The following is a 6,804-nucleotide window of genomic DNA, read 5'->3' as shown; positions in this document are numbered from 1 at the left end:
ACACCGGACACCCTGCCCCGACCTGGGACCCCCGCCATGCTTCTCACACCCGGACACCCTGCCCCGCCCCTCACCCCCCGACCCGGGATCCCTGCCATGCTTCTCACACCCGGACACCCTGCCCCGCCCCTCACCCCCGGACCTGGGACCCCCGCCATGCTTCTCACACCCGGACACCCTGCCCCGCCCCTCACCCCGGACCTGGGACCCCCGCCATGCTTCTCACACCCGGACACCCTGCCCCGCCCCTCACCCCGGACCTGGGACCCCCGCCATGCTTCTCACACCGGACACCCCGCCCCGCCCCTCACCCGGGACCCCCGCCTCGCCCGGCCGTCACCCGGGGAGCTTGCCTGGTCCCTCACACCGGGATCTTTGGGTCCCGGGCCCCTCCGGTTTCTCGCACCTTTGGGGGCCTGGCGGGTTGCCGGGGTGGCTGTTTGACCTCTGGCGCGGGAATCCGGACAGGAGCGACTGCTCTGCAGGCGGTGGTGGTCCCGCCCGAGGCCGCGGGGCTGGGCTTCACGCGCGAGCGGGGCTGTGCCCAGGCAGCTGCCGCCGGCCCGGAGCCCGTTTCCGCGTGCGTGCCTCAGTTTCCTCCCCTGGAAAGCGGGTTAGAACGGCATCTCCCTCTACGGAGGCACTTATAACGAGGTTGTTGCCCCGTTAATAGAATTTTCAGAAATTAAAAAAAGTTCCATAAGTGGTTTTTTGCTTGTTAAAAAGACTGGAGTGATTCCGTTTCAGTGGCGGCGGGTGGCATTGGCCATCGAGGTTATTGCTCCCCAAACCTGTGTCCTGATGTCCTGTTTGATGTCGTTGCTTGAAGAAGAGCACCTCATGTCTGACTTTGTTTCTGAAACTTAAGTGCATCTTCAGCTTTTAGAATCCGTCAAAGTTCATAGCCTTAATATTCTTACTTTAGGTTTCGGGGTGATATGTTTCGTGGTGGTTGGGGTAGTGAATTCTTACTACCATCTAATAAATACGCACTGGCTTGTACTAACTCATTCAGTCCTGCCAACCTTAGGGAGGGAGGTGCTATTGTTATCTTTGTTTCATAGATAATACAACACCTACCTACTGGCAATTGTTTTGAATTCAACATGCAAATTTTTAAAAGTTCTGTGATATGGGACACATTTTTTTTATTTTATTTTATTGGAAGTGCAGTAAGAAATGGGTAGATTTGAGAATTCTTGGTGATGAGATGCTTTTGGGAAGTCTGAAAAACTCCAATTAGAAATGGTTCTGACAGGAACGATTTGTCTTGAATTTGTTATAGCTTTTCTTTTTTTGGTTAATCCTCATCTGAGGATATTTTTCTATTGATTTTTTAGCAAGAGTGGAAGAGAGAGGGAAAGTCAGAGAGAAACATCATTGTGAGAGAAACACACCAATCGGTTGCCTCCTGCACCAGGGCCTGGGCCGGGGAGGAGCCTGCAAGCAAGCAAGGTATGTGCCCCTGACTGGAATCGAACCCGGGATCCTTCAGTCCGGAGGGCGATGCTCTATCCACTGAGCAAAACAGGCTAGAGCTTGTTACAGCTTTTCATCAGGGGAAATCATGGCAGTGCAGTTTAGATTTTATGCATTTGAAATATGTTTTTGCAGATTGCTCCTAATTTTTGTGCCCATGTATTCGTTATTCTCTAAATTTGTGTGTGTGTGTGTGTGTGTGTGTGTGTGTGTGTGTGTATTTGAGTACTTTCTAGGAGTTGACGGTTAGGTAAGATTAGATCCTTTCCTCAAAGCACTTCATAATTTGTGTGACAGAACACACACAAAGTACTTCAGTGAAAGAAATGCCTCTTGTCTAATGAATCTATTTATACTTTTGTCATTTTAGACATACGTGGATGATTTATACATACGTGTATATATAAGTGGAAAGGAACCTGGAAATGTAGCTCAAGCTGAGAAAGGGGGTGAACGAGGTGTTAAAGGGAAGGGACAGCCCAGTGAAGCTGCAGCCAAGGCGAGAGGAGCCCTGGCTCTGTCCCAGCTCTTCACTGGCCTGACACCTTTCTTTTGGCCCAAATAGGTCAGTGATTACTTGGATACAGTCATGCTTGGCCTTGCTCCCAGGTGCTTCCACACCTTTGATGCTGGCTTCTTTAGTTTGTGTTGTGATTGTTGTTGACATGGGGCCTCTCTATTGTACTTAAAGATGCTTTGCGATAGGGACTGTGACTTAGGGAGATTTTTGGCATTTTCACACAGTGTCTGGTAAGTGTCCCTGAATCTCCACTGAATTATAACATCTCTTATTTTGGATTTGATCATCTGTAAAAGGAGGTGAACACCTGCCATATTGATGTCCTATAGTTCTTACAAAGATTTAGTCAGATAGTTTATGTGGAAGTTCTTTGAAACTGGTAAGGTTTTATTTATATAATTCAAGGAAGGTGTTACTAATGAAGCACAGTCCTAAAGCAACGAAAGTTAGTTTCATTGTCATTATTTTAATATTTTGATCACATAAAAGTAAAAAATGTGATTCACTTTGTCCTGTGCCACCTCCTTCCCCCAATTTTTTTGGGGGGGAGATAAACTTCTAATTCAGAATAAAGTAATGTCAAATAAGATAACTTCACAGTACTCACATTTGTTTGAATGAGATATTGCTTAAAAGTTAGAGTTGAGCCAGGCCTGCATGGCTCAGTGGTTGAGTGTCGACCTATGAACCAGGAGGTCATGGTTCCATTCCTGGTCAAGGCATATGCCTGGGTTGTGGACTCAATCCCCAGTGTCGGGTGTGCAGGAGGCAGCTGATTAATGATTCTCATCATTGATGTTTCTATCTCTCTCTCCCTCTCCCTTCCTCTCTGAAATCAATAATAATATACTTTTTGTGTGTGTGTGGTGGGGGCTATCCTAGGCATTCTAGAATATTTACCAGCATTCTTTTTTAAAATATATTTTATTGATTTTTTACAGAGAGGAAGGGAGAAGAATAGAGAGTTAGAAACATCGATGAGAGAAAAACATCGATCAGCTGTCTCCTGCACACCCCCTACTGGGGATGTGCCTGCAACCAAGGTACATGCCCTTGACCGGAATCGAACCTGGGACCCTTGAGTCCGCAGGCTGACGCTCTATCCACTGAGCCAAACTGGTTAGGGCAATAATATACTTTTTTAAAAAGTTACAGTTGACACTGCTTGGCAGATTGGAGAGAATAGGAAACTTAACAGACAAAATGCTGCCTACATGGAAGCTGATGATTGATTGGTAGCTGAACAATCTGGAAAATCCTGCACTACTTCCCCTCAACCTGTACATCAACAGTGACTAGTTGAAAGTATGTTCCTGCCTTTATTATAACTCATATGTGGCCTTGTTCTTCAACATCCTCACTGGATTCTTGTCATCACCGTTGTCATTGGGGAAGGTTCTGGTCTTAGAATGCACTGATTTCTACCCATAGGGCAGGTTTGCTGACTTTTGTTATGGATTCTGAAGAAAAAAAAGCAAAGCTGTGGTCTTGCTCCCTAACTTTCCTTCTTAACTTAGGAGTCTACCTCAAATTAAGATGAGGATGAAGGGTGAAGCTGCACAGAACCCCATTCTTCCCCAGACCCTACCCCTCCCGCCATGAACACACTCAGAAGAATTCACGTATGTGGCTCTTTGAAGCATATTAGGATGTCCTTGGATGAAAATGAGGTTATTAGAAGTATAACCTGACTTTTTAGGGAAAAAAACAAGAATTCCCAAATAATGGGCTGTACTATCAAATTACCTTAGATATACCACAACTAATTTTGGTACTGTGCAGTGTCTTGGGGCTATTGCTTCAAAACTGTTTTTAAAATGTGGACAATGGTGCAAAATTTGTTTTTTGGTTTAGTGGCCTGCTGTGGTTTAGAAAGGAAATCCCTACACAATAGGCTACATTTGTCCCACTCCTGTTTCTTTATTCTGGTTAATAGATCTGTTCCCTAGCTTTAACTTTAGTTTTTTTGTTTTCCTGCATTCTGATAATACTGGAGCCCCAGACTGTATAGTGTCAAAGGAAAAGGGGGAAAGCTCTGTGTGTGGGTGTAGATAAAAGGATTTCTTTCACAAAGCTTTTACTCCTATTGAAATGTCTTTAATTTCTAAAATTTGTGATATAATTCTTAGTTTTCCAAATGACAGACTGACATTGCCTTCACATCAATAAACTTTTGCTGTGCTTCCTAAATATTTTGTGGTAAATTAAAGTTCTTGAGTCTAAACTCTATTCATCTATGTCAAAGCCCAGCCCAAGTGCCTTCTTATTTTGAGCCTTTCCTGATCATCATCTCTCATGTAGTTACTTTCTTGAAATTTCTCACCGAACTTGCTCCCTCTTTTGGAGTTCTTGCCTTTTTTTTTTTTTTTTGTATTTGTTATTTATATAATATATTCATTTATTCAGTAATGATTACAAACCTGCTGGGTGTTAGGTAATGGTTTGGCTGTCAAAGGTCTGGTTTAGCTCTGCTTCTCCATTGATCATAAGGCTTTGCAAAATGTTGTATTAAAAAAGTATTGCAGATACACATTGCAGAGAAAGGAAACATTTCTAAGGAAAAATAGGGTACAGTGAGTCTCCCTCTTACCCCTGGCCTCTATGCAGAGGCAGTGGCCTCCAGTATTTATTTCTTGTGTTTCTTTCCAGACATAATCTGCCAGTGGTTCACAAACTGTGGTTCACAAACCTCTAGGGGTCTCTGAGATCCTTTCTGGGGCCTGTGAGAGAAAACTATTTTCAAAATAATTCTAAGATGTCATTTCTGTTTCCCCTGTGTTTATATTGATGGTGCAAAAGCAAAGATTGGTAAAACTGCTTGTACCTTAGCATGAATTGTGATATTATAATGATAAATACGTGTTATTATATATCTGTCCAGACTTTTAGAATGTATACCCCCAGAGTGACCGGTATGACCTGGATAATCATGATGTGTCAATTTAGTTTATCAAGTGTGACAAATGTACTCTTCTAGTGGGGAATGTTGATAATGGGGGAGACTATGCATATCTGGGGGTAAGGGATATATATGGGAACTCTCTGTACCTTGCCCTCAATTTTGCTGTGAACCTTAAACCTCTCTTAAAAAAATAAAGTTTTAATTTAAAAAAGTAAAACACATGCCCTGACCGGTTTGGCTCGGTGGATAGAGTGTCAGCCTGTGGACTGAAGGGTCCCAGGTTCGATTCCGGTCAGGGGCATGTACCTTGGTTGCTGGCGCATCCCCAGTGGGGGGTGTGCAGGAGGCAGCTGGTCGATGTTTCTCTCTCATTGATGTTTCTGACTCTCTATCCTTCTCCCTTCCTCTCTGTAAAAATCAATAAAATATATATTTTTTAAAAAAGTAAAACACAAGAAAAAAACACCAACCTTCTGGAAAATCTGTAAGCCCAGATGATATCACTGACAAATTTTATCAAACATTTAAAAAAGGAATAAAGCCAATTTTATATAGTCTCCTATATATTCAACTTTTAAACTTTTTTTTTATTATTATGAGGTAAAGACAGTGAAAATCAGCTTTTTTAAAAAAAATATATTGTATTGATTTTTTACAGAGAGGAAGGGAGAGGGATAGAGAGTTAGAAACATTGATGAGAGAGAAACATCGATCAGCTGCCTCCTGCACACTCCTGACTGGGGATGTGCCCACAACCAAGGTACATACCCTTGACCGGAATCAAACCTGGGACCCTTGAGTCCGCAGGCCGACGCTCTATCCACTGAGCCAAACCGGTTAGGGCTCAACTTTTAATTTAGAATAATTTTAGTCTCACAGTTGCAAAAATAGTACATAGAATTTATTTAGTTTTTTTTTGCAATACCATCTTATATAACCATAGTACATTATCCAACCATCTTCCATTTTTATTAATTACAAAGGATTATATGCTTATTGTGCTAAAAATTTTAAAGAGTTTAAAAGTATTTGAAATAAAAAGTGAAATCTGTCTCACACCTACCCAAAGCCAGATAAATAAATCACTCTTTGGGGTAACCAGTATTAGTGATTTGTTGGGCATCTCTCCAGAATATTTTCTGCATACACATAGATATACACACCTACATGTGTGTAAATATAGTTTTGTTTATTTTTACCAGTTAGATCATTTTGTATATGCATTGTTTTTCAACTTCCTGTTTTTCTCAGTGGGATATCATTAATCCATGTGATACCCACATCCCTGCCCCTCAAATAATGGTATTTTTTTGTTATTGTTACTCTTCACACATTTTTCCATTGATTTTTATAGAGAGTGGAAGGGAGAGAGAGGGAGAGAAAGAGAGAGAGAGAGAGAGAGAGAGAGACATCAATGTGAGAGAGACACATTGATTGGTTGCCTCCTACACAAACCAATACCTACTGGGCGGGGAACGAACCAGAGACCCTTTGGTGCGCAGGCCCACACTCTACCACTGAGTCACACTGGCCAGGGCAATAACGGTATTTAAAAAAAAAGCAGGCCCACACTTCTACCACTGAGGCAGGGAGAGTGAGAGGGAGATATAGAAACATCAATGATGAGAATCATTGATCAGCTGTCTCCTGCATGCCCCCTACTGGGGATTGAGCCCACCACCCGGGCATATGCCGGACAATAATGTTATTTTTTACAGGCCAACAGTATTCTGTAGCAATTAGGTATGCCAGCATCTTTATTTCTTTCTTCCTTCTTCCTTTCCTTTCCCTTCCCTTCCCTTCCCTTCCCTTACCGTAAATTACCACCCCCTATGACGCAGAAAAGAGTTCCACAAGAAAGGAATTCCTTTCGTAGTGATAAAAAACATAAGCCTTTAGGCAC

At 42.8% G+C, this 6,804-nt stretch overlaps 1 protein-coding gene across 8 annotated transcripts in view; it reads left to right on the top strand.

Moving 5' to 3' along the window:
* Positions 1 to 6,804, top strand: part of DIP2A (disco interacting protein 2 homolog A) — an 80,216-nt gene that overhangs the window by 997 nt on the left and 72,415 nt on the right. The window lies entirely within an intron of this gene.

This window comes from Myotis lucifugus, unplaced genomic scaffold, assembly GCF_000147115.1.
Source record: "Myotis lucifugus unplaced genomic scaffold, Myoluc2.0 scaffold_608, whole genome shotgun sequence".
NCBI classification, from domain to species: domain Eukaryota; kingdom Metazoa; phylum Chordata; class Mammalia; order Chiroptera; family Vespertilionidae; genus Myotis; species Myotis lucifugus.
Note: the sequence above shows the minus strand (reverse complement) of the source record. Positions and strands in the feature narration are given on the sequence as shown.